Below are 26,649 nucleotides of genomic sequence, written 5' to 3'. Positions count from 1 at the left end.
CTTCCTAGTTGGTGACTCATGGGATGTGAATCCCTATGGCCTTATGGATAAGGCACTGGCCTCCTAAGCCAGGGATTGTGGGTTAGAGTCCCATCTGGGGTGGGGGGAGCAGAGTGGTGCATGACCTCATGGGATGTGAAGCCGTATTGGCCTTGTGGATAAGACACTGGCCTCCTAAGCCAGGGATTGTGGGAGAGCAGAGTGGCGCAGAGGAAGCCTGCTGGGCCCATTGATTTAAAAACCACACATTGTGTTTCCTGTATTTTTCCCTTTCTCTGTAGTGAAACTTGCTGTCTGTCTCCTAGCTGGTGACCTCATGGTATGTGAAGCCCTAGTGGCCTAATGGATAAGGCACTGGCCTCCTAAGCCAGGGATTGTGGGTTCGAGTCCCATCTGGGGTGTGGGAGAGCAGAGTGGCGCAGCGGAAGCGTGCTGGGCCATAACCCAGAGGTCGATGGATCGAAACCATCCTCTGCTAGTACTGTTTTACTGGCAGCCTGGCGATGTGTGGTGAGGTGTCAAGGAAGCCATCTACACCAGGGTTGAGAAGCCGTCATTGAACAGGGGGGGGGTCTACGCCACCACTTATCCCCACTTACAATGCTGTCCTTTCATCTCTTCCCAGGAAACTCAACAAACGTAACCTATTGACCTCAGGTGAAGATACCAACGAAGGTCGTTCAGTCTTGGCCACAAGTAGTCTTAACGACTGTAACGACTGTAACGACTGTCGTCACAGCAACAAGGAACACTTACGAACCAGCGGTATCGATGACCCGGGATAACGCCCCCACTGAGGTGAAATAGCTGAGTTTCCCTGCCAGTCAGTCAGAACTGAAGAAGTCCTTTGGATGAGGGACGAAACGTCTTCCAGTGTCTTCAACCAAGTCCAGTTGCCCCTGATTTTAACCTTCGTTGGATAACTATGACCTGGATGACTGAGAATCTTCATAGACTTCTGACCCAGTGATTCAAAACCGCACATTGTGCTTCCCGTATTTGTCCCTCTCTCTATAGTGAAAGTTGCTGTATGTCTTCCTAGTTGGTGACCTCATGGGATGTGAAGCCCTATTCCCCTCATGGATAAGGCACTGGCCTAAGCCAGGGATTGTGGGTTAGAGTCCCATCTGGGGTGCGGGGGAGCAGAGTGGCGCAGCAGAAGCCTGCTGTGCCAGTGATTCAAAGCCAGGGATTGTGGGTTCGAGGCCATCTGCAAAGTGGCAGAGCAGAGTGGCGCAGCGGAAGCGTGCTGGGCCCATAACCCAGAGGTCGATGGATCGAAACCATCCTCTGCTAACAGTGATTTATGGGCAGCGTGGTGCCAGTGATTCAAAAACACATTGGTCCCTTTCTCTATAGTGAAAGTTACTGTATGTCTTCCTAGTTGGTGACCTCATGGGATGTGAATCCCTATTGGCCTTATGGATAAGGCACTGGCCTCCTAAGCCAGGGATTGTGGGTTAGAGTCCCATCTGGGGTGTGGGGAGCAGAGTGGTGCATGACCTCATGGGATGTGAAGCCGTATTGGCCTTGTGGATAAGACACTGGCCTCCTAAGCCAGGGATTGTGGGAGAGCAGAGTGGCGCAGAGGAAGCCTGCTGGGCCCATTGATTTAAAAACCACACATTGTGTTTCCTGTATTTTTCCCTTTCTCTGTAGTGAAACTTGCTGTCTGTCCTCCTAGCTGGTGACCTCATGGTATGTGAAGCCCTAGTGGCCTAATGGATAAGGCACTGGCCTCCTAAGCCAGGGATTGTGGGTTCGAGTCCCATCTGGGGTGTGGGAGAGCAGAGTGGCGCAGCGGAAGCGTGCTGGGCCCATAACCCAGAGGTCGATGGATCGAAACCATCCTCTGCTAGTACTGTTTTACTGGCAGCCTGGCGATGTGTGGTGAGGTGTCAAGGAAGCCATCTACACCAGGGTTGAGAAGCCGTCATTGAACAGGGGAGGGGGTCTACGCCACCACTTATCCCCCACTTACAATGCTGTCCTTTCATCTCTTCCCAGGAAACTCAACAAACGTAACCTATTGACCTCAGGTGAAGATACCAACGAAGGTCGTTCAGTCTTGGCCACAAGTAGTCTTAACGACTGTAACGACTGTAACGACTGTCGTCACAGCAACAAGGAACACTTACGAACCAGCGGTATCGATGACCCGGGATAACGCCCCCACTGAGGTGAAATAGCTGAGTTTCCCTGCCAGTCAGTCAGAACTGAAGAAGTCCTTTGGATGAGGGACGAAACGTCTTCCAGTGTCTTCAACCAAGTCCAGTTGCCCCTGATTTTAACCTTCGTTGGATAACTATGACCTGGATGACTGAGAATCTTCATAGACTTCTGACCCAGTGATTCAAAACCGCACATTGTGCTTCCCGTATTTGTCCCTCTCTCTATAGTGAAAGTTGCTGTATGTCTTCCTAGTTGGTGACCTCATGGGATGTGAAGCCCTATTCCCCTCATGGATAAGGCACTGGCCTCCTAAGCCAGGGATTGTGGGTTAGAGTCCCATCTGGGGTGCGGGGGAGCAGAGTGGCGCAGCAGAAGCCTGCTGTGTCCAGTGATTCAAAGCCAGGGATTGTGGGTTCGAGGCCCATCTGCAAAGTGGCAGAGCAGAGTGGCGCAGCGGAAGCGTGCTGGGCCCATAACCCAGAGGTCGATGGATCGAAACCATCCTCTGCTAACAGTGATTTATGGGCAGCGTGGTGCCAGTGATTCAAAACCACACATTGGTCCCTTTCTCTATAGTGAAAGTTACTGTATGTCTTCCTAGTTGGTGACCTCATGGGATGTGAATCCCTATTGGCCTTATGGATAAGGCACTGGCCTCCTAAGCCAGGGATTGTGGGTTAGAGTCCCATCTGGGGTGTGGGGGAGCAGAGTGGTGCATGACCTCATGGGATGTGAAGCCGTATTGGCCTTGTGGATAAGACACTGGCCTCCTAAGCCAGGGATTGTGGGAGAGCAGAGTGGCGCAGAGGAAGCCTGCTGGGCCCATTGATTTAAAAACCACACATTGTGTTTCCTGTATTTTCCCTTTCTCTGTAGTGAAACTTGCTGTCTGTCCTCCTAGCTGGTGACCTCATGGTATGTGAAGCCCTAGTGGCCTAATGGATAAGGCACTGGCCTCCTAAGCCAGGGATTGTGGGTTCGAGTCCCATCTGGGGTGGGAGAGCAGAGTGGCGCAGCGGAAGCGTGCTGGGCCCATAACCCAGAGGTCGATGGATCGAAACCATCCTCTGCTAGTACTGTTTTACTGGCAGCCTGGCGATGTGTGGTGAGGTGTCAAGGAAGCCATCTACACCAGGGTTGAGAAGCCGTCATTGAACAGGGGAGGGGGTCTACGCCACCACTTATCCCCCACTTACAATGCTGTCCTTTCATCTCTTCCCAGGAAACTCAACAAACGTAACCTATTGACCTCAGGTGAAGATACCAACGAAGGTCGTTCAGTCTTGGCCACAAGTAGTCTTAACGACTGTAACGACTGTAACGACTGTCGTCACAGCAACAAGGAACACTTACGAACCAGCGGTATCGATGACCCGGGATAACGCCCCCACTGAGGTGAAATAGCTGAGTTTCCCTGCCAGTCAGTCAGAACTGAAGAAGTCCTTTGGATGAGGGACGAAACGTCTTCCAGTGTCTTCAACCAAGTCCAGTTGCCCCTGATTTTAACCTTCGTTGGATAACTATGACCTGGATGACTGAGAATCTTCATAGACTTCTGACCCAGTGATTCAAAACCGCACATTGTGCTTCCCGTATTTGTCCCTCTCTATAGTGAAAGTTGCTGTATGTCTTCCTAGTTGGTGACCTCATGGGATGTGAAGCCCTATTCCCCTCATGGATAAGGCACTGGCCTCCTAAGCCAGGGATTGTGGGTTAGAGTCCCATCTGGGGTGCGGGGGAGCAGAGTGGCGCAGCAGAAGCCTGCTGTGCCCAGTGATTCAAAGCCAGGGATTGTGGGTTCGAGGCCCATCTGCAAAGTGGCAGAGCAGAGTGGCGCAGCGGAAGCGTGCTGGGCCCATAACCCAGAGGTCGATGGATCGAAACCATCCTCTGCTAACAGTGATTTATGGGCAGCGTGGTGCCAGTGATTCAAAACCACACATTGGTCCCTTTCTCTATAGTGAAAGTTACTGTATGTCTTCCTAGTTGGTGACCTCATGGGATGTGAATCCCTATTGGCCTTATGGATAAGGCACTGGCCTCCTAAGCCAGGGATTGTGGGTTAGAGTCCCATCTGGGGTGTGGGGGAGCAGAGTGGTGCATGACCTCATGGGATGTGAAGCCGTATTGGCCTTGTGGATAAGACACTGGCCTCCTAAGCCAGGGATTGTGGGAGAGCAGAGTGGCGCAGAGGAAGCCTGCTGGGCCCATTGATTTAAAAACCACACATTGTGTTTCCTGTATTTTTCCCTTTCTCTGTAGTGAAACTTGCTGTCTGTCCTCCTAGCTGGTGACCTCATGGTATGTGAAGCCCTAGTGGCCTAATGGATAAGGCACTGGCCTCCTAAGCCAGGGATTGTGGGTTCGAGTCCCATCTGGGGTGTGGGAGAGCAGAGTGGCGCAGCGGAAGCGTGCTGGGCCCATAACCCAGAGGTCGATGGATCGAAACCATCCTCTGCTAGTACTGTTTTACTGGCAGCCTGGCGATGTGTGGTGAGGTGTCAAGGAAGCCATCTACACCAGGGTTGAGAAGCCGTCATTGAACAGGGGAGGGGGTCTACGCCACCACTTATCCCCCACTTACAATGCTGTCCTTTCATCTCTTCCCAGGAAACTCAACAAACGTAACCTATTGACCTCAGGTGAAGATACCAACGAAGGTCGTTCAGTCTTGGCCACAAGTAGTCTTAACGACTGTAACGACTGTAACGACTGTCGTCACAGCAACAAGGAACACTTACGAACCAGCGGTATCGATGACCCGGGATAACGCCCCCACTGAGGTGAAATAGCTGAGTTTCCCTGCCAGTCAGTCAGAACTGAAGAAGTCCTTTGGATGAGGGACGAAACGTCTTCCAGTGTCTTCAACCAAGTCCAGTTGCCCCTGATTTTAACCTTCGTTGGATAACTATGACCTGGATGACTGAGAATCTTCATAGACTTCTGACCCAGTGATTCAAAACCGCACATTGTGCTTCCCGTATTTGTCCCTCTCTCTATAGTGAAAGTTGCTGTATGTCTTCCTAGTTGGTGACCTCATGGGATGTGAAGCCCTATTCCCCTCATGGATAAGGCACTGGCCTCCTAAGCCAGGGATTGTGGGTTAGAGTCCCATCTGGGGTGCGGGGGAGCAGAGTGGCGCAGCAGAAGCCTGCTGTCCAGTGATTCAAAGCCAGGGATTGTGGGTTCGAGGCCCATCTGCAAAGTGGCAGAGCAGAGTGGCGCAGCGGAAGCGTGCTGGGCCCATAACCCAGAGGTCGATGGATCGAAACCATCCTCTGCTAACAGTGATTTATGGGCAGCGTGGTGCCAGTGATTCAAAACCACACATTGGTCCCTTTCTCTATAGTGAAAGTTACTGTATGTCTTCCTAGTTGGTGACCTCATGGGATGTGAATCCCTATTGGCCTTATGGATAAGGCACTGGCCTCCTAAGCCAGGGATTGTGGGTTAGAGTCCCATCTGGGGTGTGGGGGAGCAGAGTGGTGCATGACCTCATGGGATGTGAAGCCGTATTGGCCTTGTGGATAAGACACTGGCCTCCTAAGCCAGGGATTGTGGGAGAGCAGAGTGGCGCAGAGGAAGCCTGCTGGGCCCATTGATTTAAAAACCACACATTGTGTTTCCTGTATTTTTCCCTTTCTCTGTAGTGAAACTTGCTGTCTGTCCTCCTAGCTGGTGACCTCATGGTATGTGAAGCCCTAGTGGCCTAATGGATAAGGCACTGGCCTCCTAAGCCAGGGATTGTGGGTTCGAGTCCCATCTGGGGTGTGGGAGAGCAGAGTGGCGCAGCGGAAGCGTGCTGGGCCCATAACCCAGAGGTCGATGGATCGAAACCATCCTCTGCTAGTACTGTTTTACTGGCAGCCTGGCGATGTGTGGTGAGGTGTCAAGGAAGCCATCTACACCAGGGTTGAGAAGCCGTCATTGAACAGGGGAGGGGGTCTACGCCACCACTTATCCCCCACTTACAATGCTGTCCTTTCATCTCTTCCCAGGAAACTCAACAAACGTAACCTATTGACCTCAGGTGAAGATACCAACGAAGGTCGTTCAGTCTTGGCCACAAGTAGTCTTAACGACTGTAACGACTGTAACGACTGTCGTCACAGCAACAAGGAACACTTACGAACCAGCGGTATCGATGACCGGGATAACGCCCCCACTGAGGTGAAATAGCTGAGTTTCCCTGCCAGTCAGTCAGAACTGAAGAAGTCCTTTGGATGAGGGACGAAACGTCTTCCAGTGTCTTCAACCAAGTCCAGTTGCCCCTGATTTTAACCTTCGTTGGATAACTATGACCTGGATGACTGAGAATCTTCATAGACTTCTGACCCAGTGATTCAAAACCGCACATTGTGCTTCCCGTATTTGTCCCTCTCTCTATAGTGAAAGTTGCTGTATGTCTTCCTAGTTGGTGACCTCATGGGATGTGAAGCCCTATTCCCCTCATGGATAAGGCACTGGCCTCCTAAGCCAGGGATTGTGGGTTAGAGTCCCATCTGGGGTGCGGGGGAGCAGAGTGGCGCAGCAGAAGCCTGCTGTGCCCAGTGATTCAAAGCCAGGGATTGTGGGTTCGAGGCCCATCTGCAAAGTGGCAGAGCAGAGTGGCGCAGCGGAAGCGTGCTGGGCCCATAACCCAGAGGTCGATGGATCGAAACCATCCTCTGCTAACAGTGATTTATGGGCAGCGTGGTGCCAGTGATTCAAAACCACACATTGGTCCCTTTCTCTATAGTGAAAGTTACTGTATGTCTTCCTAGTTGGTGACCTCATGGGATGTGAATCCCTATTGGCCTTATGGATAAGGCACTGGCCTCCTAAGCCAGGGATTGTGGGTTAGAGTCCCATCTGGGGTGTGGGGGAGCAGAGTGGTGCATGACCTCATGGGATGTGAAGCCGTATTGGCCTTGTGGATAAGACACTGGCCTCCTAAGCCAGGGATTGTGGGAGAGCAGAGTGGCGCAGAGGAAGCCTGCTGGGCCCATTGATTTAAAAACCACACATTGTGTTTCCTGTATTTTTCCCTTTCTCTGTAGTGAAACTTGCTGTCTGTCCTCCTAGCTGGTGACCTCATGGTATGTGAAGCCCTAGTGGCCTAATGGATAAGGCACTGGCCTCCTAAGCCAGGGATTGTGGGTTCGAGTCCCATCTGGGGTGTGGGAGAGCAGAGTGGCGCAGCGGAAGCGTGCTGGGCCCATAACCCAGAGGTCGATGGATCGAAACCATCCTCTGCTAGTACTGTTTTACTGGCAGCCTGGCGATGTGTGGTGAGGTGTCAAGGAAGCCATCTACACCAGGGTTGAGAAGCCGTCATTGAACAGGGGAGGGGGTCTACGCCACCACTTATCCCCCACTTACAATGCTGTCCTTTCATCTCTTCCCAGGAAACTCAACAAACGTAACCTATTGACCTCAGGTGAAGATACCAACGAAGGTCGTTCAGTCTTGGCCACAAGTAGTCTTAACGACTGTAACGACTGTAACGACTGTCGTCACAGCAACAAGGAACACTTACGAACCAGCGGTATCGATGACCCGGGATAACGCCCCCACTGAGGTGAAATAGCTGAGTTTCCCTGCCAGTCAGTCAGAACTGAAGAAGTCCTTTGGATGAGGGACGAAACGTCTTCCAGTGTCTTCAACCAAGTCCAGTTGCCCCTGATTTTAACCTTCGTTGGATAACTATGACCTGGATGACTGAGAATCTTCATAGACTTCTGACCCAGTGATTCAAAACCGCACATTGTGCTTCCCGTATTTGTCCCTCTCTCTATAGTGAAAGTTGCTGTATGTCTTCCTAGTTGGTGACCTCATGGGATGTGAAGCCCTATTCCCCTCATGGATAAGGCACTGGCCTCCTAAGCCAGGGATTGTGGGTTAGAGTCCCATCTGGGGTGCGGGGGAGCAGAGTGGCGCAGCAGAAGCCTGCTGTGCCCAGTGATTCAAAGCCAGGGATTGTGGGTTCGAGGCCCATCTGCAAAGTGGCAGAGCAGAGTGGCGCAGCGGAAGCGTGCTGGGCCCATAACCCAGAGGTCGATGGATCGAAACCATCCTCTGCTAACAGTGATTTATGGGCAGCGTGGTGCCAGTGATTCAAAACCACACATTGGTCCCTTTCTCTATAGTGAAAGTTACTGTATGTCTTCCTAGTTGGTGACCTCATGGGATGTGAATCCCTATTGGCCTTATGGATAAGGCACTGGCCTCCTAAGCCAGGGATTGTGGGTTAGAGTCCCATCTGGGGTGTGGGGGAGCAGAGTGGTGCATGACCTCATGGGATGTGAAGCCGTATTGGCCTTGTGGATAAGACACTGGCCTCCTAAGCCAGGGATTGTGGGAGAGCAGAGTGGCGCAGAGGAAGCCTGCTGGGCCCATTGATTTAAAAACCACACATTGTGTTTCCTGTATTTTTCCCTTTCTCTGTAGTGAAACTTGCTGTCTGTCCTCCTAGCTGGTGACCTCATGGTATGTGAAGCCCTAGTGGCCTAATGGATAAGGCACTGGCCTCCTAAGCCAGGGATTGTGGGTTCGAGTCCCATCTGGGGTGTGGGAGAGCAGAGTGGCGCAGCGGAAGCGTGCTGGGCCCATAACCCAGAGGTCGATGGATCGAAACCATCCTCTGCTAGTACTGTTTTACTGGCAGCCTGGCGATGTGTGGTGAGGTGTCAAGGAAGCCATCTACACCAGGGTTGAGAAGCCGTCATTGAACAGGGGAGGGGGTCTACGCCACCACTTATCCCCCACTTACAATGCTGTCCTTTCATCTCTTCCCAGGAAACTCAACAAACGTAACCTATTGACCTCAGGTGAAGATACCAACGAAGGTCGTTCAGTCTTGGCCACAAGTAGTCTTAACGACTGTAACGACTGTAACGACTGTCGTCACAGCAACAAGGAACACTTACGAACCAGCGGTATCGATGACCCGGGATAACGCCCCCACTGAGGTGAAATAGCTGAGTTTCCCTGCCAGTCAGTCAGAACTGAAGAAGTCCTTTGGATGAGGGACGAAACGTCTTCCAGTGTCTTCAACCAAGTCCAGTTGCCCCTGATTTTAACCTTCGTTGGATAACTATGACCTGGATGACTGAGAATCTTCATAGACTTCTGACCCAGTGATTCAAAACCGCACATTGTGCTTCCCGTATTTGTCCCTCTCTCTATAGTGAAAGTTGCTGTATGTCTTCCTAGTTGGTGACCTCATGGGATGTGAAGCCCTATTCCCCTCATGGATAAGGCACTGGCCTCCTAAGCCAGGGATTGTGGGTTAGAGTCCCATCTGGGGTGCGGGGGAGCAGAGTGGCGCAGCAGAAGCCTGCTGTGCCCAGTGATTCAAAGCCAGGGATTGTGGGTTCGAGGCCCATCTGCAAAGTGGCAGAGCAGAGTGGCGCAGCGGAAGCGTGCTGGGCCCATAACCCAGAGGTCGATGGATCGAAACCATCCTCTGCTAACAGTGATTTATGGGCAGCGTGGTGCCAGTGATTCAAAACCACACATTGGTCCCTTTCTCTATAGTGAAAGTTACTGTATGTCTTCCTAGTTGGTGACCTCATGGGATGTGAATCCCTATTGGCCTTATGGATAAGGCACTGGCCTCCTAAGCCAGGGATTGTGGGTTAGAGTCCCATCTGGGGTGTGGGGGAGCAGAGTGGTGCATGACCTCATGGGATGTGAAGCCGTATTGGCCTTGTGGATAAGACACTGGCCTCCTAAGCCAGGGATTGTGGGAGAGCAGAGTGGCGCAGAGGAAGCCTGCTGGGCCCATTGATTTAAAAACCACACATTGTGTTTCCTGTATTTTTCCCTTTCTCTGTAGTGAAACTTGCTGTCTGTCCTCCTAGCTGGTGACCTCATGGTATGTGAAGCCCTAGTGGCCTAATGGATAAGGCACTGGCCTCCTAAGCCAGGGATTGTGGGTTCGAGTCCCATCTGGGGTGTGGGAGAGCAGAGTGGCGCAGCGGAAGCGTGCTGGGCCCATAACCCAGAGGTCGATGGATCGAAACCATCCTCTGCTAGTACTGTTTTACTGGCAGCCTGGCGATGTGTGGTGAGGTGTCAAGGAAGCCATCTACACCAGGGTTGAGAAGCCGTCATTGAACAGGGGAGGGGGTCTACGCCACCACTTATCCCCCACTTACAATGCTGTCCTTTCATCTCTTCCCAGGAAACTCAACAAACGTAACCTATTGACCTCAGGTGAAGATACCAACGAAGGTCGTTCAGTCTTGGCCACAAGTAGTCTTAACGACTGTAACGACTGTAACGACTGTCGTCACAGCAACAAGGAACACTTACGAACCAGCGGTATCGATGACCCGGGATAACGCCCCCACTGAGGTGAAATAGCTGAGTTTCCCTGCCAGTCAGTCAGAACTGAAGAAGTCCTTTGGATGAGGGACGAAACGTCTTCCAGTGTCTTCAACCAAGTCCAGTTGCCCCTGATTTTAACCTTCGTTGGATAACTATGACCTGGATGACTGAGAATCTTCATAGACTTCTGACCCAGTGATTCAAAACCGCACATTGTGCTTCCCGTATTTGTCCCTCTCTCTATAGTGAAAGTTGCTGTATGTCTTCCTAGTTGGTGACCTCATGGGATGTGAAGCCCTATTCCCCTCATGGATAAGGCACTGGCCTCCTAAGCCAGGGATTGTGGGTTAGAGTCCCATCTGGGGTGCGGGGGAGCAGAGTGGCGCAGCAGAAGCCTGCTGTGCCCAGTGATTCAAAGCCAGGGATTGTGGGTTCGAGGCCCATCTGCAAAGTGGCAGAGCAGAGTGGCGCAGCGGAAGCGTGCTGGGCCCATAACCCAGAGGTCGATGGATCGAAACCATCCTCTGCTAACAGTGATTTATGGGCAGCGTGGTGCCAGTGATTCAAAACCACACATTGGTCCCTTTCTCTATAGTGAAAGTTACTGTATGTCTTCCTAGTTGGTGACCTCATGGGATGTGAATCCCTATTGGCCTTATGGATAAGGCACTGGCCTCCTAAGCCAGGGATTGTGGGTTAGAGTCCCATCTGGGGTGTGGGGGAGCAGAGTGGTGCATGACCTCATGGGATGTGAAGCCGTATTGGCCTTGTGGATAAGACACTGGCCTCCTAAGCCAGGGATTGTGGGAGAGCAGAGTGGCGCAGAGGAAGCCTGCTGGGCCCATTGATTTAAAAACCACACATTGTGTTTCCTGTATTTTTCCCTTTCTCTGTAGTGAAACTTGCTGTCTGTCCTCCTAGCTGGTGACCTCATGGTATGTGAAGCCCTAGTGGCCTAATGGATAAGGCACTGGCCTCCTAAGCCAGGGATTGTGGGTTCGAGTCCCATCTGGGGTGTGGGAGAGCAGAGTGGCGCAGCGGAAGCGTGCTGGGCCCATAACCCAGAGGTCGATGGATCGAAACCATCCTCTGCTAGTACTGTTTTACTGGCAGCCTGGCGATGTGTGGTGAGGTGTCAAGGAAGCCATCTACACCAGGGTTGAGAAGCCGTCATTGAACAGGGGAGGGGGTCTACGCCACCACTTATCCCCCACTTACAATGCTGTCCTTTCATCTCTTCCCAGGAAACTCAACAAACGTAACCTATTGACCTCAGGTGAAGATACCAACGAAGGTCGTTCAGTCTTGGCCACAAGTAGTCTTAACGACTGTAACGACTGTAACGACTGTCGTCACAGCAACAAGGAACACTTACGAACCAGCGGTATCGATGACCCGGGATAACGCCCCCACTGAGGTGAAATAGCTGAGTTTCCCTGCCAGTCAGTCAGAACTGAAGAAGTCCTTTGGATGAGGGACGAAACGTCTTCCAGTGTCTTCAACCAAGTCCAGTTGCCCCTGATTTTAACCTTCGTTGGATAACTATGACCTGGATGACTGAGAATCTTCATAGACTTCTGACCCAGTGATTCAAAACCGCACATTGTGCTTCCCGTATTTGTCCCTCTCTCTATAGTGAAAGTTGCTGTATGTCTTCCTAGTTGGTGACCTCATGGGATGTGAAGCCCTATTCCCCTCATGGATAAGGCACTGGCCTCCTAAGCCAGGGATTGTGGGTTAGAGTCCCATCTGGGGTGCGGGGGAGCAGAGTGGCGCAGCAGAAGCCTGCTGTGTCCAGTGATTCAAAGCCAGGGATTGTGGGTTCGAGGCCCATCTGCAAAGTGGCAGAGCAGAGTGGCGCAGCGGAAGCGTGCTGGGCCCATAACCCAGAGGTCGATGGATCGAAACCATCCTCTGCTAACAGTGATTTATGGGCAGCGTGGTGCCAGTGATTCAAAACCACACATTGGTCCCTTTCTCTATAGTGAAAGTTACTGTATGTCTTCCTAGTTGGTGACCTCATGGGATGTGAATCCCTATTGGCCTTATGGATAAGGCACTGGCCTCCTAAGCCAGGGATTGTGGGAGAGCAGAGTGGCGCAGAGGAAGCCTGCTGGGCCCATTGATTTAAAAACCACACATTGTGTTTCCTGTATTTTTCCCTTTCTCTGTAGTGAAACTTGCTGTCTGTCCTCCTAGCTGGTGACCTCATGGTATGTGAAGCCCTAGTGGCCTAATGGATAAGGCACTGGCCTCCTAAGCCAGGGATTGTGGGTTCGAGTCCCATCTGGGGTGTGGGAGAGCAGAGTGGCGCAGCGGAAGCGTGCTGGGCCCATAACCCAGAGGTCGATGGATCGAAACCATCCTCTGCTAGTACTGTTTTACTGGCAGCCTGGCGATGTGTGGTGAGGTGTCAAGGAAGCCATCTACACCAGGGTTGAGAAGCCGTCATTGAACAGGGGAGGGGGTCTACGCCACCACTTATCCCCCACTTACAATGCTGTCCTTTCATCTCTTCCCAGGAAACTCAACAAACGTAACCTATTGACCTCAGGTGAAGATACCAACGAAGGTCGTTCAGTCTTGGCCACAAGTAGTCTTAACGACTGTAACGACTGTAACGACTGTCGTCACAGCAACAAGGAACACTTACGAACCAGCGGTATCGATGACCCGGGATAACGCCCCCACTGAGGTGAAATAGCTGAGTTTCCCTGCCAGTCAGTCAGAACTGAAGAAGTCCTTTGGATGAGGGACGAAACGTCTTCCAGTGTCTTCAACCAAGTCCAGTTGCCCCTGATTTTAACCTTCGTTGGATAACTATGACCTGGATGACTGAGAATCTTCATAGACTTCTGACCCAGTGATTCAAAACCGCACATTGTGCTTCCCGTATTTGTCCCTCTCTCTATAGTGAAAGTTGCTGTATGTCTTCCTAGTTGGTGACCTCATGGGATGTGAAGCCCTATTCCCCTCATGGATAAGGCACTGGCCTCCTAAGCCAGGGATTGTGGGTTAGAGTCCCATCTGGGGTGCGGGGGAGCAGAGTGGCGCAGCAGAAGCCTGCTGTGCCCAGTGATTCAAAGCCAGGGATTGTGGGTTCGAGGCCCATCTGCAAAGTGGCAGAGCAGAGTGGCGCAGCGGAAGCGTGCTGGGCCCATAACCCAGAGGTCGATGGATCGAAACCATCCTCTGCTAACAGTGATTTATGGGCAGCGTGGTGCCAGTGATTCAAAACCACACATTGGTCCCTTTCTCTATAGTGAAAGTTACTGTATGTCTTCCTAGTTGGTGACCTCATGGGATGTGAATCCCTATTGGCCTTATGGATAAGGCACTGGCCTCCTAAGCCAGGGATTGTGGGTTAGAGTCCCATCTGGGGTGTGGGGGAGCAGAGTGGTGCATGACCTCATGGGATGTGAAGCCGTATTGGCCTTGTGGATAAGACACTGGCCTCCTAAGCCAGGGATTGTGGGAGAGCAGAGTGGCGCAGAGGAAGCCTGCTGGGCCCATTGATTTAAAAACCACACATTGTGTTTCCTGTATTTTTCCCTTTCTCTGTAGTGAAACTTGCTGTCTGTCCTCCTAGCTGGTGACCTCATGGTATGTGAAGCCCTAGTGGCCTAATGGATAAGGCACTGGCCTCCTAAGCCAGGGATTGTGGGTTCGAGTCCCATCTGGGGTGTGGGAGAGCAGAGTGGCGCAGCGGAAGCGTGCTGGGCCCATAACCCAGAGGTCGATGGATCGAAACCATCCTCTGCTAGTACTGTTTTACTGGCAGCCTGGCGATGTGTGGTGAGGTGTCAAGGAAGCCATCTACACCAGGGTTGAGAAGCCGTCATTGAACAGGGGAGGGGGTCTACGCCACCACTTATCCCCCACTTACAATGCTGTCCTTTCATCTCTTCCCAGGAAACTCAACAAACGTAACCTATTGACCTCAGGTGAAGATACCAACGAAGGTCGTTCAGTCTTGGCCACAAGTAGTCTTAACGACTGTAACGACTGTAACGACTGTCGTCACAGCAACAAGGAACACTTACGAACCAGCGGTATCGATGACCCGGGATAACGCCCCCACTGAGGTGAAATAGCTGAGTTTCCCTGCCAGTCAGTCAGAACTGAAGAAGTCCTTTGGATGAGGGACGAAACGTCTTCCAGTGTCTTCAACCAAGTCCAGTTGCCCCTGATTTTAACCTTCGTTGGATAACTATGACCTGGATGACTGAGAATCTTCATAGACTTCTGACCCAGTGATTCAAAACCGCACATTGTGCTTCCCGTATTTGTCCCTCTCTCTATAGTGAAAGTTGCTGTATGTCTTCCTAGTTGGTGACCTCATGGGATGTGAAGCCCTATTCCCCTCATGGATAAGGCACTGGCCTCCTAAGCCAGGGATTGTGGGTTAGAGTCCCATCTGGGGTGCGGGGGAGCAGAGTGGCGCAGCAGAAGCCTGCTGTGTCCAGTGATTCAAAGCCAGGGATTGTGGGTTCGAGGCCCATCTGCAAAGTGGCAGAGCAGAGTGGCGCAGCGGAAGCGTGCTGGGCCCATAACCCAGAGGTCGATGGATCGAAACCATCCTCTGCTAACAGTGATTTATGGGCAGCGTGGTGCCAGTGATTCAAAACCACACATTGGTCCCTTTCTCTATAGTGAAAGTTACTGTATGTCTTCCTAGTTGGTGACCTCATGGGATGTGAATCCCTATTGGCCTTATGGATAAGGCACTGGCCTCCTAAGCCAGGGATTGTGGGTTAGAGTCCCATCTGGGGTGTGGGGGAGCAGAGTGGTGCATGACCTCATGGGATGTGAAGCCGTATTGGCCTTGTGGATAAGACACTGGCCTCCTAAGCCAGGGATTGTGGGAGAGCAGAGTGGCGCAGAGGAAGCCTGCTGGGCCCATTGATTTAAAAACCACACATTGTGTTTCCTGTATTTTTCCCTTTCTCTGTAGTGAAACTTGCTGTCTGTCCTCCTAGCTGGTGACCTCATGGTATGTGAAGCCCTAGTGGCCTAATGGATAAGGCACTGGCCTCCTAAGCCAGGGATTGTGGGTTCGAGTCCCATCTGGGGTGTGGGAGAGCAGAGTGGCGCAGCGGAAGCGTGCTGGGCCCATAACCCAGAGGTCGATGGATCGAAACCATCCTCTGCTAGTACTGTTTTACTGGCAGCCTGGCGATGTGTGGTGAGGTGTCAAGGAAGCCATCTACACCAGGGTTGAGAAGCCGTCATTGAACAGGGGAGGGGGTCTACGCCACCACTTATCCCCCACTTACAATGCTGTCCTTTCATCTCTTCCCAGGAAACTCAACAAACGTAACCTATTGACCTCAGGTGAAGATACCAACGAAGGTCGTTCAGTCTTGGCCACAAGTAGTCTTAACGACTGTAACGACTGTAACGACTGTCGTCACAGCAACAAGGAACACTTACGAACCAGCGGTATCGATGACCCGGGATAACGCCCCCACTGAGGTGAAATAGCTGAGTTTCCCTGCCAGTCAGTCAGAACTGAAGAAGTCCTTTGGATGAGGGACGAAACGTCTTCCAGTGTCTTCAACCAAGTCCAGTTGCCCCTGATTTTAACCTTCGTTGGATAACTATGACCTGGATGACTGAGAATCTTCATAGACTTCTGACCCAGTGATTCAAAACCGCACATTGTGCTTCCCGTATTTGTCCCTCTCTCTATAGTGAAAGTTGCTGTATGTCTTCCTAGTTGGTGACCTCATGGGATGTGAAGCCCTATTCCCCTCATGGATAAGGCACTGGCCTCCTAAGCCAGGGATTGTGGGTTAGAGTCCCATCTGGGGTGCGGGGGAGCAGAGTGGCGCAGCAGAAGCCTGCTGTGCCCAGTAATTCAAAGCCAGGGATTGTGGGTTCGAGGCCCATCTGCAAAGTGGCAGAGCAGAGTGGCGCAGCGGAAGCGTGCTGGGCCCATAACCCAGAGGTCGATGGATCGAAACCATCCTCTGCTAACAGTGATTTATGGGCAGCGTGGTGCCAGTGATTCAAAACCACACATTGGTCCCTTTCTCTATAGTGAAAGTTACTGTATGTCTTCCTAGTTGGTGACCTCATGGGATGTGAATCCCTATTGGCCTTATGGATAAGGCACTGAGAAGCCGTCATTGAACAGGGGAGGGGGTCTACGCCACCACTTATCCCCCACTTACAATGCTGTCCTTTCATCTCTTCCCAGGAAACTCAACAAACGTAACCTATTGACCTCAGGTGAAGATACCAACGAAGGTCGTTCAGTCTTGGCCACAAGTAGTCTTAACGACTGTAACGACTGTAACGACTGTCGTCACAGCAACAAGGAACACTTACGAACCAGCGGTATCGATGACCCGGGATAACGCCCCCACTGAGGTGAAATAGCTGAGTTTCCCTGCCAGTCAGTCAGAACTGAAGAAGTCCTTTGGATGAGGGACGAAACGTCTTCCAGTGTCTTCAACCAAGTCCAGTTGCCCCTGATTTTAACCTTCGTTGGATAACTATGACCTGGATGACTGAGAATCTTCATAGACTTCTGACCCAGTGATTCAAAACCGCACATTGTGCTTCCCGTATTTGTCCCTCTCTCTATAGTGAAAGTTGCTGTATGTCTTCCTAGTTGGTGACCTCATGGGATGTGAAGCCCTATTCCCCTCATGGATAAGGCACTGGCCTCCTAAGCCAGGGATTGTGGGTTAGAGTCCCATCTGGGGTGCGGGGGAGCAGAGTGGCGCAGCAGAAGCCTGCTGTGTCCAGTGATTCAAAGCCAGGGATTGTGGGTTCGAGGCCCATCTGCAAAGTGGCAGAGCAGAGTGGCGCAGCGGAAGCGTGCTGGGCCCATAACCCAGAGGTCGATGGATCGAAACCATCCTCTGCTAACAGTGATTTATGGGCAGCGTGGTGCCAGTGATTCAAAACCACACATTGGTCCCTTTCTCTATAGTGAAAGTTACTGTATGTCTTCCTAGTTGGTGACCTCATGGGATGTGAATCCCTATTGGCCTTATGGATAAGGCACTGGCCTCCTAAGCCAGGGATTGTGGGTTAGAGTCCCATCTGGGGTGTGGGGGAGCAGAGTGGTGCATGACCTCATGGGATGTGAAGCCGTATTGGCCTTGTGGATAAGACACTGGCCTCCTAAGCCAGGGATTGTGGGAGAGCAGAGTGGCGCAGAGGAAGCCTGCTGGGCCCATTGATTTAAAAACCACACATTGTGTTTCCTGTATTTTTCCCTTTCTCTGTAGTGAAACTTGCTGTCTGTCCTCCTAGCTGGTGACCTCATGGTATGTGAAGCCCTAGTGGCCTAATGGATAAGGCACTGGCCTCCTAAGCCAGGGATTGTGGGTTCGAGTCCCATCTGGGGTGTGGGAGAGCAGAGTGGCGCAGCGGAAGCGTGCTGGGCCCATAACCCAGAGGTCGATGGATCGAAACCATCCTCTGCTAGTACTGTTTTACTGGCAGCCTGGCGATGTGTGGTGAGGTGTCAAGGAAGCCATCTACACCAGGGTTGAGAAGCCGTCATTGAACAGGGGAGGGGGTCTACGCCACCACTTATCCCCCACTTACAATGCTGTCCTTTCATCTCTTCCCAGGAAACTCAACAAACGTAACCTATTGACCTCAGGTGAAGATACCAACGAAGGTCGTTCAGTCTTGGCCACAAGTAGTCTTAACGACTGTAACGACTGTAACGACTGTCGTCACAGCAACAAGGAACACTTACGAACCAGCGGTATCGATGACCCGGGATAACGCCCCCACTGATTTGAAATAGCTGAGTTTCCCTGCCAGTCAGTCAGAACTGAAGAAGTCCTTTGGATGAGGGACGAAACGTCTTCCAGTGTCTTCAACCAAGTCCAGTTGCCCCTGATTTTAACCTTCGTTGGATAACTATGACCTGGATGACTGAGAATCTTCATAGACTTCTGACCCAGTGATTCAAAACCGCACATTGTGCTTCCCGTATTTGTCCCTCTCTCTATAGTGAAAGTTGCTGTATGTCTTCCTAGTTGGTGACCTCATGGGATGTGAAGCCCTATTCCCCTCATGGATAAGGCACTGGCCTCCTAAGCCAGGGATTGTGGGTTAGAGTCCCATCTGGGGTGCGGGGGAGCAGAGTGGCGCAGCAGAAGCCTGCTGTGCCCAGTGATTCAAAGCCAGGGATTGTGGGTTCGAGGCCCATCTGCAAAGTGGCAGAGCAGAGTGGCGCAGCGGAAGCGTGCTGGGCCCATAACCCAGAGGTCGATGGATCGAAACCATCCTCTGCTAAGAGTGATTTATGGGCAGCGTGGTGCCAGTGATTCAAAACCACACATTGGTCCCTTTCTCTATAGTGAAAGTTACTGTATGTCTTCCTAGTTGGTGACCTCATGGGATGTGAATCCCTATTGGCCTTATGGATAAGGCACTGGCCTCCTAAGCCAGGGATTGTGGGTTAGAGTCCCATCTGGGGTGTGGGGGAGCAGAGTGGTGCATGACCTCATGGGATGTGAAGCCGTATTGGCCTTGTGGATAAGACACTGGCCTCCTAAGCCAGGGATTGTGGGAGAGCAGAGTGGCGCAGAGGAAGCCTGCTGGGCCCATTGATTTAAAAACCACACATTGTGTTTCCTGTATTTTTCCCTTTCTCTGTAGTGAAACTTGCTGTCTGTCCTCCTAGCTGGTGACCTCATGGTATGTGAAGCCCTAGTGGCCTAATGGATAAGGCACTGGCCTCCTAAGCCAGGGATTGTGGGTTCGAGTCCCATCTGGGGTGTGGGAGAGCAGAGTGGCGCAGCGGAAGCGTGCTGGGCCCATAACCCAGAGGTCGATGGATTGAAACCCTCCTCTGCTAGTCCTGTTTTACTGGCAGCCTGGCGATGTGTGGTGAGGTGTCAAGGAAGCCATCTACACCAGGGTTGAGAAGCCGTCATTGAACAGGGGAAGGGGTCTACGCCACCACTTATCCCCCACTTACAATGCTGTCCTTTCATCTCTTCCCAGGAAACTCAACAAACGTAACCTATTGACCTCAGGTGAAGATACCAACGAAGGTCGTTCAGTCTTGGCCACAAGTAGTCTTAACGACTGTAACGACTGTAACGACTGTCGTCACAGCAACAAGGAACACTTACGAACCAGCGGTATCGATGACCCGGGATAACGCCCCCACTGAGGTGAAATAGCTGAGTTTCCCTGCCAGTCAGTCAGAACTGAAGAAGTCCTTTGGATGAGGGACGAAACGTCTTCCAGTGTCTTCAACCAAGTCCAGTTGCCCCTGATTTTAACCTTCGTTGGATAACTATGACCTGGATGACTGAGAATCTTCATAGACTTCTGACCCAGTGATTCAAAACCGCACATTGTGCTTCCCGTATTTGTCCCTCTCTCTATAGTGAAAGTTGCTGTATGTCTTCCTAGTTGGTGACCTCATGGGATGTGAAGCCCTATTCCCCTCATGGATAAGGCACTGGCCTCCTAAGCCAGGGATTGTGGGTTAGAGTCCCATCTGGGGTGCGGGGGAGCAGAGTGGCGCAGCAGAAGCCTGCTGTGCCCAGTGATTCAAAGCCAGGGATTGTGGGTTCGAGGCCCATCTGCAAAGTGGCAGAGCAGAGTGGCGCAGCGGAAGCGTGCTGGGCCCATAACCCAGAGGTCGATGGATCGAAACCATCCTCTGCTAACAGTGACTTATGGGCAGCGTGGTGCCAGTGATTCAAAACCACACATTGGTCCCTTTCTCTATAGTGAAAGTTACTGTATGTCTTCCTAGTTGGTGACCTCATGGGATGTGAATCCCTATTGGCCTTATGGATAAGGCACTGGCCTCCTAAGCCAGGGATTGTGGGTTAGAGTCCCATCTGGGGTGTGGGGGAGCAGAGTGGTGCATGACCTCATGGGATGTGAAGCCGTATTGGCCTTGTGGATAAGACACTGGCCTCCTAAGCCAGGGATTGTGGGAGAGCAGAGTGGCGCAGAGGAAGCCTGCTGGGCCCATTGATTTAAAAACCACACATTGTGTTTCCTGTATTTTTCCCTTTCTCTGTAGTGAAACTTGCTGTCTGTCCTCCTAGCTGGTGACCTCACGGTATGTGAAGCCCTAGTGGCCTAATGGATAAGGCACTGGCCTCCTAAGCCAGGGATTGTGGGTTCGAGTCCCATCTGGGGTGTGGGAGAGCAGAGTGGCGCAGCGGAAGCGTGCTGGGCCCATAACCCAGAGGTCGATGGATCGAAACCATCCTCTGCTAGTACTGTTTTACTGGCAGCCTGGCGATGTGTGGTGAGGTGTCAAGGAAGCCATCTACACCAGGGTTGAGAAGCCGTCATTGAACAGGGGAGGCGGTCTACGCCACCACTTATCCCCCACTTACAATGCTGTCCTTTCATCTCTTCCCAGGAAACTCAACAAACGTAACCTATTGACCTCAGGTGAAGATACCAACGAAGGTCGTTCAGTCTTGGCCACAAGTAGTCTTAACGACTGTAACGACTGTAACGACTGTCGTCACAGCAACAAGGAACACTTACGAACCAGCGGTATCGATGACCCGGGATAACGCCCCCACTGAGGTGAAATAGCTGAGTTTCCCTGCCAGTCAGTCAGAACTGAAGAAGTCCTTTGGATGAGGGACGAAACGTCTTCCAGTGTCTTCAACCAAGTCCAGTTGCCCCTGATTTTAACCTTCGTTGGATAACTATGACCTGGATGACTGAGAATCTTCATAGACTTCTGACCCAGTGATTCAAAACCGCACATTGTGCTTCCCGTATTTGTCCCTCTCTCTATAGTGAAAGTTGCTGTATGTCTTCCTAGTTGGTGACCTCATGGGATGTGAAGCCCTATTCCCCTCATGGATAAGGCACTGGCCTCCTAAGCCAGGGATTGTGGGTTAGAGTCCCATCTGGGGTGCGGGGGAGCAGAGTGGCGCAGCAGAAGCCTGCTGTGTCCAGTGATTCAAAGCCAGGGATTGTGGGTTCGAGGCCCATCTGCAAAGTGGCAGAGCAGAGTGGCGCAGCGGAAGCGTGCTGGGCCCATAACCCAGAGGTCGATGGATCGAAACCATCCTCTGCTAACAGTGATTTATGGGCAGCGTGGTGCCAGTGATTCAAAACCACACATTGGTCCCTTTCTCTATAGTGAAAGTTACTGTATGTCTTCCTAGTTGGTGACCTCATGGGATGTGAATCCCTATTGGCCTTATGGATAAGGCACTGGCCTCCTAAGCCAGGGATTGTGGGTTAGAGTCCCATCTGGGGTGTGGGGGAGCAGAGTGGTGCATGACCTCATGGGATGTGAAGCCGTATTGGCCTTGTGGATAAGACACTGGCCTCCTAAGCCAGGGATTGTGGGAGAGCAGAGTGGCGCAGAGGAAGCCTGCTGGGCCCATTGATTTAAAAACCACTGTGGTGTCCGAACGATAATGCTGCGTGATGTGTTGAGAAGAAATCCGCTTGACACTGTTCTTGATTATAAACGTTTATTACATCAAAGAATTCAGCATCAATTACAAGCTCTGCAGCAGCTTGGAGAGTGACCCAGCCCGATGGCCACTCTGTCTCTCTGTACATCGAACACAGCTTATATAGGACATGTTTAGGTCTCTGCTAAAAACCATATAAGGGCACAGTGCTGTAAAATAAGTGTAACCATCTATTAGACACCACAGAAGGGTACAGTCCCTTCATACACACTAATCTCTTTATACACACTAATCTCTTTATACCTAATTTCTACTTCCCCTAACACTGCACCCATCAATCATTACTTCCCCATAAGGGTTCACTGTCCCTCTCACCAGCTGCAGAGCATTATGTTAAACTGTAATGGCCGGATGCACGTAATGGCCAGATGCACATATGTTATACACCACATATTCCCCCCTACGAGACTTAATTGAGTCTCGAAAAACAAAAAGAGACAAATTTCTCCATCACACACTTCTAGCATATTATTTTTAACAACATATCAACTTTATGGAGTGTGAGAACGAAAAACCTGTCCGGCAGCCTTCATTCCAAATTCCCTCCAAGACAATCTAAACAGGAAAATTTTCTCACGGCCCCTCTGCCTTAGGCGGCCACGCATGGTACTCCAGTCCAATTAATAAACGACATCTTTATCAGTCAATGCAGAAATACGGTTAAGCCAATACATGTGAAAACCTCAGGAAATTAAATAAATCAAAACCATGTCCGAATTCAGGCTGGTCAACCCATCGGACCCTCCAACGGACCTTTCCCTGCCTAGACCCTATATCCCTAAGCATCAAGAAAAAGAAAAAAACCTGAGGTCCCCAAATATTAACTCCCTAAGTGACAGTACAAGTCTTTACACAGTTAACACAAAAAGAATATAATTGTTAATTAAGTATTATTCATTCACATATGTATTCATATCTATATCAAAGTAGACATAGGAAGGTATTCCACTGCAGCTCCTCAGCAGTGTCGATGCAATCCAGACGTTTCCACACCGTCCTTGTCCAGAGTCCATTCATATTGTCCTTGTTTGAGTATTTGAATCCCCATCTGTACATCCCCATATACTCTGGAAGAAAAGAAAACACCAACCAGTATCTTGTTGCAAAATAACACATGAAAATTAAAACCTCAATGTATGAAAATACAAAGTAACATTAAAATGGATATCTTTCCATCATTAATTCATCTGGTTTCCCTTCATCATCTCCATCTGAATCAGCCGTAGTTAACAAAGGCATCTGAGTGTTCTCCCCAGGCATTACCACTCCAACCCATCTCAATATCATAGCTTTCGCAAAAGTCAATAGTACCGTACAAAAGCAAAACATCAAACACAGCGCTACAAAAGCTGCTACCAAAATCTGAACCACCACTGCTCCCACTGGTCCTAACTGATTTTGTAGCCAAGTATTTGCTGACCATCCAGCTCCCTCAGATTGACCAAACGCATCCCTTATACTCTTTAATGCATCTATAACACTAGTGATATTATCAGAACTATCTGGGATCAAAGTATAACAACCGTCTCCCGTCAAGTTCATAGCCACACTTAAACCTCCTTGTTTGGCTAAAATATAGTCAAGAGCCATGTCATGTTTCAACAATGTCAGTCTGTGACTTCTTTGAGTATTTGACAGAAGATTAAACCTCGTATAGTTTCATTTGCAAAACCCCATTAATTTTTTCACAAATCCTTTGACTTTGTGGGTGATAAACTGCTCCAAGACGTTGTTTAGTTCCCAATTTTTGCAAAATCAATTTCACTGTTTTATCCACAAACTTTTTCCCATTATCTTATGATATTCGATCTGGAAGTCCCCACCTGCTTATGACCTCTCTACACAAAAACTTGGCAACCGATTGAGCGTCTTTCCGCTTGGTTGGACAGGCCTCCGGCCATCGTGAAAATCTATCCACAACCACTAGCATGTATCTTTTCCCTTCAACTGGTTTTATCATATCGACAAAGTCAACAACTAACTCACGCATAGGACCCCTTGGGGTGGGAATGTAACCAGGAGGAACAGACATACCCCTGCGGACATTATTTTTCAGACAGATCGTACACCTGCCTATGACAAAATCAATCTTTTCAAGCAAATATGGTGCCCAAAAACCATACTCCTTTGTGATTTTTCTCCTAACCTCCCCCCTGGAAACATGAGCTAACCCATGTGCTTCCTGAATCATCAAACCTAACAGGTCCAGAGGTGCTACTATCAGTCCCTCATGATTTCTCCAAAGACCCGTAGAATCCTTAACAGCACCTCGGTCTAGCCACAACTGTTTATCAATCATAGAAGCAGCTTCCTGCATCAAAATCACTTCCTTAAGCGTAATTCTGTCTTCCAAGTCCACCCCATGAGTGACCAGAAAAACCTTACCCAATTTGTCAGCTCCTGTGACAGCTTTTGCAGCTTCATCAGCAGCTTTGTTCCCTTGTGTCACTCTTGACGCATCTTTTTTATGAGCTGCACACTTAGCTATCGCTATCTCTTTAGGCCTCATCATAGCATGCAACAGTTTTATTATTTGTGCGTGATGTTGTATCGGAGAACCACCGTCTTTCCACACTGCTCCAAACAAATGACATACATTATGTGCATATGCCGAATCAGTATATATTGTCACTCGCTGCCCGTCAGCTAACAAACACGCTTCTGTTAGCCCCACAAGTTCTGCCAGCTGTGCAGACGCAGGCTGTGGTATTACTTCAGCTTTTTCAACAACAAATCCCGTTCCTTGAGCTTTTACTACTGCATAGCCAGCACACAATTTATCTCCCACACGATAACAAGACCCATCAGTCCAATACTCCAGGTCTGCCTCACGTAGTGGAAGGGCTTGCAAGTCTGATCTAAGCCTTGAGTATTTCTCTGCCTCTTGAACACCATCATGTGGCTCACCATCCTCTGACGTTGGCAAATTCTCAGCTGGATTTACCGTATCACACCTTACCAGGGTGACATCCTCCTGCTCTAAGAGCCTATGATAGTCTCTAAGCCTTGGCATAGTCAATGTGTATTTTCCCCTAGTTCAGGAGATTCCTGAGACTATGATGGGTAAGAATTGTCACTGGGTAACCCCTCGTAACAGATGATGCTTTGTCATACATTAAATAAACTCCAACCATTGCTCTGTAGCACAGTGGTAGCCCTAATTCCACTTCTGAATATGCAGTCGAATAATAGGAAATAGGTTGAGGATTCGACCCTGTACCCGTCAGCTGACAAAGGACTGCACATGCATATTTACCTCCAGTGGAACTAGACACATACAACAAGAAATTCTTAGAGTAATCTGGTAGTGTGAGCGCTGGTGCCTCCTGTAACCTCTGTTTGATTGTTTCAAATGCCACAAGGCCTTCCTGTGTCCAGGTCAGATTGCTGTGAAGTTGAGCGTTCCCAGTATCCTTAACCATAGCTCTCAAAGGTCCCGTCAAACTAGAATAATCCTCAACCCATGCTGAAGAATAACCAGCAATACCAAGAAACGTCAACATTTCTCTGACAGTTCTGGGCTTTGGAGCCTTGCGAATAGCCTCCAATTGACAATCAGAAATGCTTCTGTGTCCATGCGTTATTGTCTGACCCAAATATACAACCTTCTCCTGGCAATATTGCAACTTCTTTTGTGAGGCCTTATGCCCCTTTTCTGCCAATATTTGTAGCAATTTAATTGAGTCTTTGTGACATGTTTCTTCATCTTGTGAACAGATCATAATATCGTCGACATATTGAATCACAGTACTCTGCAATATCTGATCTATCCCTACCAAATCATCTTTCAATACTTTGTTAAAAATATGAGGACTATGTTTAAATCCCTCAATCTCTCATACTCATAAAACTGTCCTCTATATGTGAATCCAAATAAACCCTGACTCTCTACACTAAGAGGAACACTAAAAAATGCACCACACAAATCTAACACCGTGAAATGTGTTGCATCAGGAGGGATTTGGGTTAACAAAGTATGTGGATCCGGAACTTCTGCTGGAAAATTAGTTACCACTTCATTTACTGCTCTCAAATCATGAACCATACGATAAGTCTCATCAGGTTTCTTCACAGGCAACAAAGGCGTGTTACTCTGAGGATTTGTTGTCATCTTCAAAACACCTGCTTTCAAAAGTCCCTCAATTTGTGGTTCGATTCCTCGAATTGCTTCATCCTTCAATGGATGCTGGTACTTCCAAGGAGGTCTAGCTCCTGTTCGAAGTTCTACTTTCACTGGTTGGGCTGATTTCACAAGTCCAATATCGGTACTGTGTTGAGACCACAAACATTCTGGAACTTCTCGCAACATCTCCTCTTTCATAGAATCCGAGTCCATCTTGGCACTACAAATAGATTCATGTGTCATCCGTACAGCTTGTGGCTGTCCCTGTCCTTTAGCTGAAATCATGATTTTGACGAATCGCTGATCTGTACTCCTCCAAATTGCCAAATTCTCTTTCATCGGTACAAAAACAGCTTCCTCCGCTTCTGTCATGATTTCCCCTATGTGTTTCTGCTCATAGTCTTCAGAAATCAACAAAGTCACATGTGGCACACTCTTCTCAATTTTGAATTCTTTCTCCAAATAATCATCAGTGTTTACCTTCATAGCTGCTCCTTGTGGTCCCAAAATTATGCAACTTGAGCTTAGTAGAATTCCCTTTGGTTGATGAGCCAACCATTCCTCTGGGTTTGATTGGGCAGCATT

At 50.1% G+C, this 26,649-nt stretch overlaps 15 non-coding genes across 15 annotated transcripts; all 15 read left to right on the top strand.

The window, feature by feature from the left end:
* The first annotated feature begins 328 nt into the window (after nt 1–328).
* trnar-ccu lies at nt 329–401 on the top strand. Its single transcript has one exon. It is a non-coding gene; the product is annotated as a tRNA-Arg (tRNA).
* Nucleotides 402–1,707: 1,306 nt separating this feature from the next.
* On the top strand, nt 1,708–1,780 carry trnar-ccu. Its single transcript has one exon. It is a non-coding gene; the product is annotated as a tRNA-Arg (tRNA).
* Nucleotides 1,781–3,096: 1,316 nt separating this feature from the next.
* Nucleotides 3,097–3,169, top strand: trnar-ccu. The gene has a single exon. It is a non-coding gene; the product is annotated as a tRNA-Arg (tRNA).
* Nucleotides 3,170–4,482: 1,313 nt separating this feature from the next.
* On the top strand, nt 4,483–4,555 carry trnar-ccu. The gene has a single exon. It is a non-coding gene; the product is annotated as a tRNA-Arg (tRNA).
* A 1,315-nt stretch (nt 4,556–5,870) lies between these two features.
* On the top strand, nt 5,871–5,943 carry trnar-ccu. The gene has a single exon. It is a non-coding gene; the product is annotated as a tRNA-Arg (tRNA).
* Nucleotides 5,944–7,259: 1,316 nt separating this feature from the next.
* Nucleotides 7,260–7,332, top strand: trnar-ccu. Its single transcript has one exon. It is a non-coding gene; the product is annotated as a tRNA-Arg (tRNA).
* A 1,317-nt stretch (nt 7,333–8,649) lies between these two features.
* trnar-ccu lies at nt 8,650–8,722 on the top strand. The gene has a single exon. It is a non-coding gene; the product is annotated as a tRNA-Arg (tRNA).
* A 1,317-nt stretch (nt 8,723–10,039) lies between these two features.
* trnar-ccu lies at nt 10,040–10,112 on the top strand. The gene has a single exon. It is a non-coding gene; the product is annotated as a tRNA-Arg (tRNA).
* A 1,317-nt stretch (nt 10,113–11,429) lies between these two features.
* Nucleotides 11,430–11,502, top strand: trnar-ccu. The gene has a single exon. It is a non-coding gene; the product is annotated as a tRNA-Arg (tRNA).
* Nucleotides 11,503–12,707: 1,205 nt separating this feature from the next.
* Nucleotides 12,708–12,780, top strand: trnar-ccu. The gene has a single exon. It is a non-coding gene; the product is annotated as a tRNA-Arg (tRNA).
* Nucleotides 12,781–14,097: 1,317 nt separating this feature from the next.
* Nucleotides 14,098–14,170, top strand: trnar-ccu. The gene has a single exon. It is a non-coding gene; the product is annotated as a tRNA-Arg (tRNA).
* Nucleotides 14,171–15,487: 1,317 nt separating this feature from the next.
* trnar-ccu lies at nt 15,488–15,560 on the top strand. Its single transcript has one exon. It is a non-coding gene; the product is annotated as a tRNA-Arg (tRNA).
* Nucleotides 15,561–17,777: 2,217 nt separating this feature from the next.
* On the top strand, nt 17,778–17,850 carry trnar-ccu. Its single transcript has one exon. It is a non-coding gene; the product is annotated as a tRNA-Arg (tRNA).
* Nucleotides 17,851–19,167: 1,317 nt separating this feature from the next.
* Nucleotides 19,168–19,240, top strand: trnar-ccu. The gene has a single exon. It is a non-coding gene; the product is annotated as a tRNA-Arg (tRNA).
* Nucleotides 19,241–20,557: 1,317 nt separating this feature from the next.
* Nucleotides 20,558–20,630, top strand: trnar-ccu. The gene has a single exon. It is a non-coding gene; the product is annotated as a tRNA-Arg (tRNA).
* The last annotated feature ends 6,019 nt before the right edge of the window (nt 20,631–26,649 follow it).

This window comes from Micropterus salmoides, unplaced genomic scaffold (assembly GCF_014851395.1).
Source record: "Micropterus salmoides isolate LMB-PRFRI ecotype aquatic unplaced genomic scaffold, ASM1485139v1 Ms_hic_scaffold_1698, whole genome shotgun sequence".
In the NCBI taxonomy this organism is placed as follows: domain Eukaryota; kingdom Metazoa; phylum Chordata; class Actinopteri; order Centrarchiformes; family Centrarchidae; genus Micropterus; species Micropterus salmoides.
Note: the sequence above shows the minus strand (reverse complement) of the source record. Positions and strands in the feature narration are given on the sequence as shown.